This window comes from Lygodium microphyllum, chromosome 24, assembly GCF_053477565.2.
Source record: "Lygodium microphyllum isolate KBCC chromosome 24, Lygodium_microphyllum_v1.1.10, whole genome shotgun sequence".
Taxonomy (NCBI): domain Eukaryota; kingdom Viridiplantae; phylum Streptophyta; class Polypodiopsida; order Schizaeales; family Lygodiaceae; genus Lygodium; species Lygodium microphyllum.
The window spans coordinates 46,461,578-46,470,005 of record NC_141158.1 but is presented as its reverse complement, the minus strand read 5'-3'; positions in this window follow the sequence as shown (position 1 = coordinate 46,470,005).

Here is an 8,428-nt window from a genome sequence, read left to right as displayed (position 1 = left end):
TGTAGACTCTTGGAATGCACTTATTGCTGGGTATGTACAGCACTTGGGACTGCTGTGGTGGATATGTATCCTAAGCGTGCTGCATTTGGCATCATTGTTGTCATCTTTTCATTTGGGCACATATCTGGAGTATATGTCAACCCAGCAGTGACAATAGGATTTGCAAGTGTAGGGAAGTTCCCTTGGCTTGATGTTCCTTGGTATATTCTGGGGCAGTTTGCTGGTGGGATCCTTGGATGTGGCATAGGAACATCACTTTATGGAGTGAGTTTAAAGGTTTCTTTGGTAATACCAAATGCTGGGGGATCCCTTGGCTTTCTGCACCGTCTGAGAGAGAGACAAGGGAAAAGAATAGCAAAAGATATTCTTAGATTTGTCCAAGAATATCAAGCTGTGGCGGCAAAAAACTGATGGAGGAGGCTAAAAACTCGGGGGAGAATTCGAATAGGAAAGGGGGGAAGACTAATTCGGAAGGGGAGCCGCCTGTGAAACGGAGGGAGGGAGATTGAAAGAAAGGGGAGAGTCTTAGCTCGTTCTACTAGAGTTGGATTGGGGATTGCCACTGGACCCTCTGTGCTGAATATTAAGGGATCCAGTGCTTTCGCATCTCCATCATGTCAAGAAAAGGCAATATGTTATGCCTCTCCCAACAGGAAAGGTTCAGACTCCATATCTGTGAGCCAAGTTTCTTCACAAGCAGGTGATTTGGATGAATTTAAAGAGGAAGGAACTATGCATTTTATGGTTAACGTTGTCCAGGCTCAGTTTAATCTCCATTCAGAGGATGCAAGGGGAAGAGAGAAGTGGTCTGGATCGCCATGGCGGACCTGTAAAGAAGGATCTTCTTTATCTCTCTTGCACTGGTAGCAGGGATCGAATTCACGCAGCCGTCAGTTGGAAAATTTGTCCCTGTCTGTCACATCGTAAGACAATTATATGAAGCAACGAACTCCCCTTATCCATTTTGACAGTGGAATTCGGAAGGCCTTCCTATTTGGAGCACGAGAGACAATAACTCTCTCTGCGCCTTGCCCTGCTAACATTGGAATCGTCCCACTCTCAATTCAGACGTCAACAAAGGACAATTGGATCTTTTTGGTCCATCCCTCTAATTCGCGGAGCGGGTGAGTGTGGTTGTCACGTACATCCATAGCTTGAAACAGAGATCCTGTGCAGGAGCATGATCTCCTTCATCTTCAAGTTCAAATCAAGGTTCTAATTTGACAAGTCTATGACTGAGGCTTTGCAATCGAAAGTCGAGTAGAAGACTGCTGCCGGTGCTTCTATGTATAGGAGGGATCAACAACAGGGAAATAAATTCAGAATATTCAGAAGATGATATCTTGATGTTCTTGCTCTTTAACTCTGTATCTCTCCTACGTTCTCTGGCTAGAGGCTTCTGCATCGGATCGAAGGGTGCCTGCCAGCGAATCCATTCCCGCCCCTTCTCGCTCAGCCAAGTCGTAGTTTATGAGCTCGAAGGAGAAGCCCACTCTTGGTAGCACGCGGATCAAGACCCGCAAGCGAAATACAACATCACATTTAGATCCTGCTAGCTTTCTAACACACAAACTGTGGATTAAGCTACACAGACACTTAGCGAGAGGTTCCACTGTCCCAGAGAATGCAGAACAGTATTAATGCAATGGTGCAGGCGCCTCACTGTCATTTGTAACCTGTTTAATGTCGAGTCGAGTTCATAATCCTCTTCAAGGTCCACATAATTGACCTTCTCTACAGATCAGTCAGTATGTGATACAGTGAATGTTTTAGACTCTGAAAACTGGAGGAAAGCTGAATGAAATGATAGAGTCTCTGTCAAAGAAGAGACTTATTGGTCTCGAGGTCAGTTGATGGAATTTGAAGAACAGAGCAGATCTGAGAGCAGATGCGACAACTAATAGTTTATCGAGTTATGAGATGTGGATGAACATGAGCTTTTGCAATCGCTGCTATCTTTAGTGGTTGCCTTTGACTACTCAATGCTTTGATAATCTTTGAAACCTCCCTTCTCAGGCAGTATACATCAGCAGTAATACATCGATGGCTTCACAAGGAACGAGAATGCTGTTTAGACTATGAGGTATTTATTAGTGCAGCGAGTTTGACAGACATAGCATTTTCTGGTTTGTTGAAATGTTCAAAGTTCAAAACTGGCCATACTACTAGCACAGTGAACAGGAATACCCAACAGATTTTAACAAGTCTATGTGCCAAAGGCAAAAACTGATCTTAAACACCTAGCTGCAAAACTGGATAAGAGATACTTCAAATTTTTCTAAACATGAACCTCATGTAACTCTCTTGACAAGGAATTTAGTGAGCTTTGGCATCAAAAATTCGATTTCTTCTTGTTAGTCTCTTTACTTGTTGCAACTTGAACTCCGTGTTCAGCAGCCCTTACACAAAATCTATGACAATGCCATCCATTGCAAGACCAAGCCAAATATTCCTTGGCTCTCGGGCAAAGCTTGGAAAGATAGATTCAATGTGGCTCCATGTGCGTGAATCCACTAATATTTGTTGAACTCCATCTGTGGACCTATTCTGTGCATGCCATACTGTCAAGCTCGCCATGTCGAACGTACGAAACATGTGGTTTATGCAGGGGATAAGTGAAAAGTGTCTAAGAACTTTTTAAGGGATGGTTTGCCCTTGCAAGTCTTGTCGATATTTGTGAGAACCACATTTTGGACATGTCTCTATAGTCTCCTATTCTCCTCGAAACAGTATGCAATCATTGATGCATGCATGGATGCTGTTGTAGTAAATGCCAAGCTTTCGTAAAACATGTCGTGCATCATCACGAGACTTAGTCATGGTATTTGCAGGTGGTAATATATGATACTTCAGTAACCTGAAAAAAATCATAAAACACCTTGAAAAAGCACAAATGTTTTTAATGATAGTGCCAAAAAGAAATCAACGAAGCGTACATACAAGGTACCTGACAACAACTCGGTCACACTCGCATTGCTCCACCCGTATTTTTTTTGTACACTTAGGAGTGCAAGTAGTGTCTTTAGGCGAGATACTCAGCACCCATCATATAATGGTATGGATGTTTCCTCTCTAAGCAGATCAGAAGTCTCGACATCCATGGGAATCAATGCATCCATCTGAGGCTCCAAGATTGTAGATAAGTCTGGAAGGCTGTCTATCTCCTCTGGTATTGACTGTATAGATTGGGTAGTACCTTCCAAGTGGTGGATTGGCTCAAGCACTCTATCCATCACACACCTACGAACTCTTTTAATTGGCCGCAAAGGGTGCACTCCTCCTTGGGACAAGACGTCACCTCCCTGGATAGAAAATTTTCCAGCCACACCCAATCCTTTTGTATATGGTATTCAATTAGCTTGCGAGTACAATGCATGATTGATATTAACTTTTCTTACCATTTGCTGAAAATCCAAGATCGCCTGATCAATGATCTTAGATTGAAACTCGCTGAAGCATCGTACGTGTTCTATAGACAATCGACGTTTTCGTCGAATTGTCAGCTTGCATTGAGAGCAAGGACATAGGACACACTGATTAAGATACGCCTCGTGATCTTGAACATCAAGACCTTCATCGTTTTCCATTTTGTCTATGTTACGAGAAACAATTTGTTTTTGTTATCATTCTTTTTTTCTTTCTTAAATTGTTTGAGAAGAGATTTATTCTCTTGTAACTCAGCAAAAATTAACGTATGTAAAGTCTCCACCCACCCACCCACAAATTAATGTATGTCGGAGTGTTTTCCATCTCGTGGTGTTGCACCGGACCTCTACCACCCTCTCTTTATTTTTTATCCATTCATTATCTCCTCTCCTTTCATCTCTCTATTTTTCTCTTTCTTTATTATGTTGTATGTTTATTCCCTCTCTCGCATTCCTTCTTCTTTTTTGTCTTCCTCTCCCTCTCTCATTTTCTTTAACAAAATATATATCTCTCTACTACTACTAGAACAAAAACAAACAAGAAAAGGGAAAAAAACTACTATTACTACCAGTACTACAACAACAACAACAAATAAGAAAGCTAGATAACAATAAACTAGAAAACAAAAAAAAAACCATTACCACTACAACAACAATGACAATAACAACAACAACAAACAAGAAAACCACTACCACTACTACAACCACGACTACGACGACCATAACTATGACCATGACTACAACTACGACTACCACCACGATTAGGACCATGACCATGACCACGACCATGACTAGGATTATGACCACGACCACGACCATGACCATGACCACGACTACGAGGACGACCACTACTATGACCATGACCACGACCATGACCACGACCACGACCACGACAATGACGATGACAACGACGATGACCACCACGACCACGACCATGACCACGACAATGATGACGACAACGACGATGACCACCATGACTATGACCAAGACCACGAACACGACCACAACCATGACTACCACTACCACTATAATAAACAAGAAAAGAAGAAAAAACAACAACAACAACTACTGTTACTACTACTACCACGACCACGACCACGACTACCGCTACTACTACCACTACCACTACCACTATAATAAACAAGAAAAGAAGAAAAAAAAAACAACTTCTACTACTACTACTATAACAACAATAAACAAGAAAAGAAGAAAATAATACTACTACTACTACTACTACTACTACTACTACTACTACTACTACTACTACAAACAAGAAAACAACAACCTCTCCCTCCTTCTCCCTCTCCCTCTCTTTCTCTCTTTCCCTATTATGTTTAATGTTTTCACCCTCTCTCTCTCGTTCTTTCTTTCCTTTTCTCTCTTCCTCTCCCTCTCTCATTTCCTGTCCCTCCCTCACCCTCACCCTCTCTTTCTCTCTTTCCCTATTATGTTTAATGTTTTTTCTCTCTCCTCTCCCTCTCTCATTTCCTTTTCTCTCGTCCTCTCCCTCTCTCATTTCCTCTCCCTCCCTCACCCTCACCCTCACCCTCTCTTTCCCTATTATGTTTAATGTTTTTTGTCTCTTTTTCTCTCTCCTCTCCCTCTCTAATTTTCTTTTCTCTTTTCCTCTCCCTCTCTCATTTTCTTTTCTCTCTTCGTCTCCCTTTCTCATTTACTCTCCCTCCCTCTCCCTCTCCCTCTCTCTCTCTCTTTCCCTATTATGTTTAATGTTCTTTTCTTCCTCTCCCTCTCTCATTTCCTCTCCCTCCCTCATCCTCTCCCTCTCTTTCTATCTTTCCCTATTATGTTTAATGTTTTTTCTCTCTTCCTCTTCCTCTCTCTTTCCCTATTATGTTTAATGTTTTTTCTCTTATCTCCTCTCCCTCTCTCATTTCCTTTTCTCTCTTCCTCTCCCTCTCTCATTTCCTCCCTTTTCCTCTCCCTCTCCCTCTCCCTCTCCCTCTCTTTCTCTCTTTTCTTATTATGTTTAATGTTTTTTCTCTCTCCCCTCCCTCCCTCATTTCCTTTTCTCTCTTCCTCTCCCTCTCTCATTTCCTCTCCCTTCCTCACCCTCACCCTCTCTTTCTCTCTTTCTCTTTTCCTCTCCCTCTCTCATTTCATCTCTCTCCCTCACCCTCACCCTCTCTTTCTCTCTTTCCCTATTATGTTTAATGTTTTTTCTCTCTCCTCTCCCTCTCTCATTTCTTTTTCTCTCTTCCTATCCCTGTCTCATTTCCTCTCCCTCCCTCTCTCTCTCTCCCTTTCTTTCTCTCTTTCTTTATTATGTTTAATGTTTTTTCCTTCCTCTCCCTGTTTCATTTCCTCTCCCTCCCTCACCCTCACCCTCTCTTTCTCTCTTTCACTATTATGTTTAATGTTTTTTCTCTCTTCCTCTCCCTCTCTCTTTCCCTATTATGTTTAATGTTTCCCTCTCTTTCCTCTCCCTCCCCTCTCCCTCTTCCTCTCCCTCTCTCATTTCCTCTCCCTCTCTCACCCTCACCCTCTCTCTCTCTTTTCCTATTATGTTTAATGTTTTTTCTCTCTCCTCTCCCTCTCTCATTTCCTTCTCTCTTCCTCTCCCTCTCTCATTTCCTCTCCCTCCCTCTCCCTCTCCCTCTCTTTCTCTCTTTCCCTATTATGTTTAATGTTTCCCTCTCTTTCCTCTTCCTCTTCCTCTCCCTCTCCCTCTCTCATTTCCTCTCCCTCCCTCTCCCTCTCTCTCATTTCCTCTCCCTCTCTCAATACACATGAATTTTAACAAAAACAAGTAAAAGATAAAGAGAAAACACAAAAGTAAAGTAAGAAGGAACAATGCACTCACCGTAAGGCGAAGAAGGGTTTGACAGCTCCTCTTCGCTCTCCATACACTTCGTCCTCTTCTTCGCAAATGGCGGCAATGGCGGCAAGAAGCTTTCTTTCTGCCTCTTTCTCTCTTTCTTTCCCTCTCCCTCTCAAATGCAAGATGTTCGCTCTCCCTTTCGCTCTCTCTTTCGTGTATGTGCACAAAATAATGCGCTCGGGTTTCAGCCTGCGTTATTTTCGTCTGAGTACTGTCACTATTTGTGTCGCTATTAGCATCGCAAATGCGACGCAAATAGCGACACCGCTATTTTGCGTCAAAAACCGCCGTCGCTATACCTCCATATCCTTGTAGTGTCATTGAGAGAATAGGTAGTATTGCCATGCAAATGTCATTACATACACACCAAATAACCATTTTGGGACCTTTTGAATACTATTATGTTGGTTATCTAAGATATTGTCATAAACCAACATCCAATTTCATGCATTACCCATACCACCACGAGTTAGTGCTTTTTATCAAATATTTTCTTATTGAGAAGCCTTGTTGCCTTTGATCTTGTAACTATTTTTTGAATGTCTTTTAGTCTCTTCTCGAACTATTGAATGCCTAAAGCAAGCACTTGTTCTCTACCCAACCCTTCTTTCCAAGGTAACACACTCCATGTGGCAGTCATCTCTTCAATATGTATAATAGGCTTTTGACCATTCATAAGTTTAGTAGGTATATATCTAGCCAGTATACTATGTGCTATTTGATCAGCCCATAATACATATGGTAATAATCATGGCGCCTCTCAAAATTTTCATTAATTTTGGATTGTATGTTGAAGTGAATGCAAGCTTAATTCCCAAACTGAGAGAATAACACATGAGCCTCATCTGCATTTACCCTCTATAAGCTATAACAATTTTGTCTACGTAACCAGAGTGGTAAAAGACCTCTTTCAAGATAAATTTGCATGGATCCTATGTTGTGTTAGTACATAGAGATCTCCCTTCTAGTTGATTAGTAAAATCCTCATGCACAAGCTTTAGGTATCTCATTTGTGAAAGTTCTATAGACATGCTAACCAAATCTACTACCCATTTATAATGAGAAGAGAAAAATTCTAGGTTGGCTAAAATCTATCTCTATGTTTCACTATTGAATATGTTTGACAAGTACTCCATGACTTCACAAAGTGTGAAGCATCCTTATACATTCTCTACCACTAATATCTTTCCTTAATCTTGTCAAATGTGCTCCAAAAATCTCCATACACAGCCTAGAGACTCTGATGAAACTCCATACTTCACAAAGTGTGAAGCATCCTTATACATTCTCTACCACCAATATCTTTCCTTAATCTTGTCAAATGTGCTCCAAAAACCTCCATACCCAGCCTAGAGACTCTGATGAAACTCCTTCATTGCCTATAGTTTCGTAGCTCTATCACTTATGACTCGAAAAGGAGCCCCTTTATTATTCTTTGCATGCTTTCAAATATATCCCTCTTTCGAGAAAAAACCATATACATTTCTTTTAATTCTTTATATTCCTCTTTAGAGCATTCATCTCTCTTGAACAATACTCTAATTTCAACCTTTCTCTTCCATATAAGTCTTCCAAAAACACTTCTAAAGCTAAAGCATAACAAATAAGTGCTTTTTCTTTATTGTCCAAGATTTATCCATCACTTCACACACTTTTTTATTTATTTTTGTATTTAATATTTCAATAGTTTTCCCTGTCAATTCACCTATGGTACTTGTTGTATTTAATATTATCAATGTATTAATGAGCAATCTAAATGCAATCATAATAGACTACCGATCCAACCCAACAATAGTACATGTGTTTTCAATAGTAAATTCACCCTCTTTTTCATAAATCTATCATCTCATATTCATTCTCAAAGCATGGTCCAGATAATTCAATTATTTCTCCCTATAATATGTTGTAATTCCGATTTTATATATGCAAATGGCCTTAGAATGGACATATTTGGTGTGGCACAACTAGAATCATTCCAATAATGGCAAACAATCCATTTCAACAACCACATGAGGTTCTATGAGGTAGTGTTTGTCATATTTAAGGGTTGTCGTGATGCATTATAGCTCCCTCTTTAGTTGTGGATATGTCCTCTATCTTTTGTTTAACACTTTTGGTCTAGATCTAATTGTAAGTCTATTCCCTTTCTCATCATCTTGCCCAA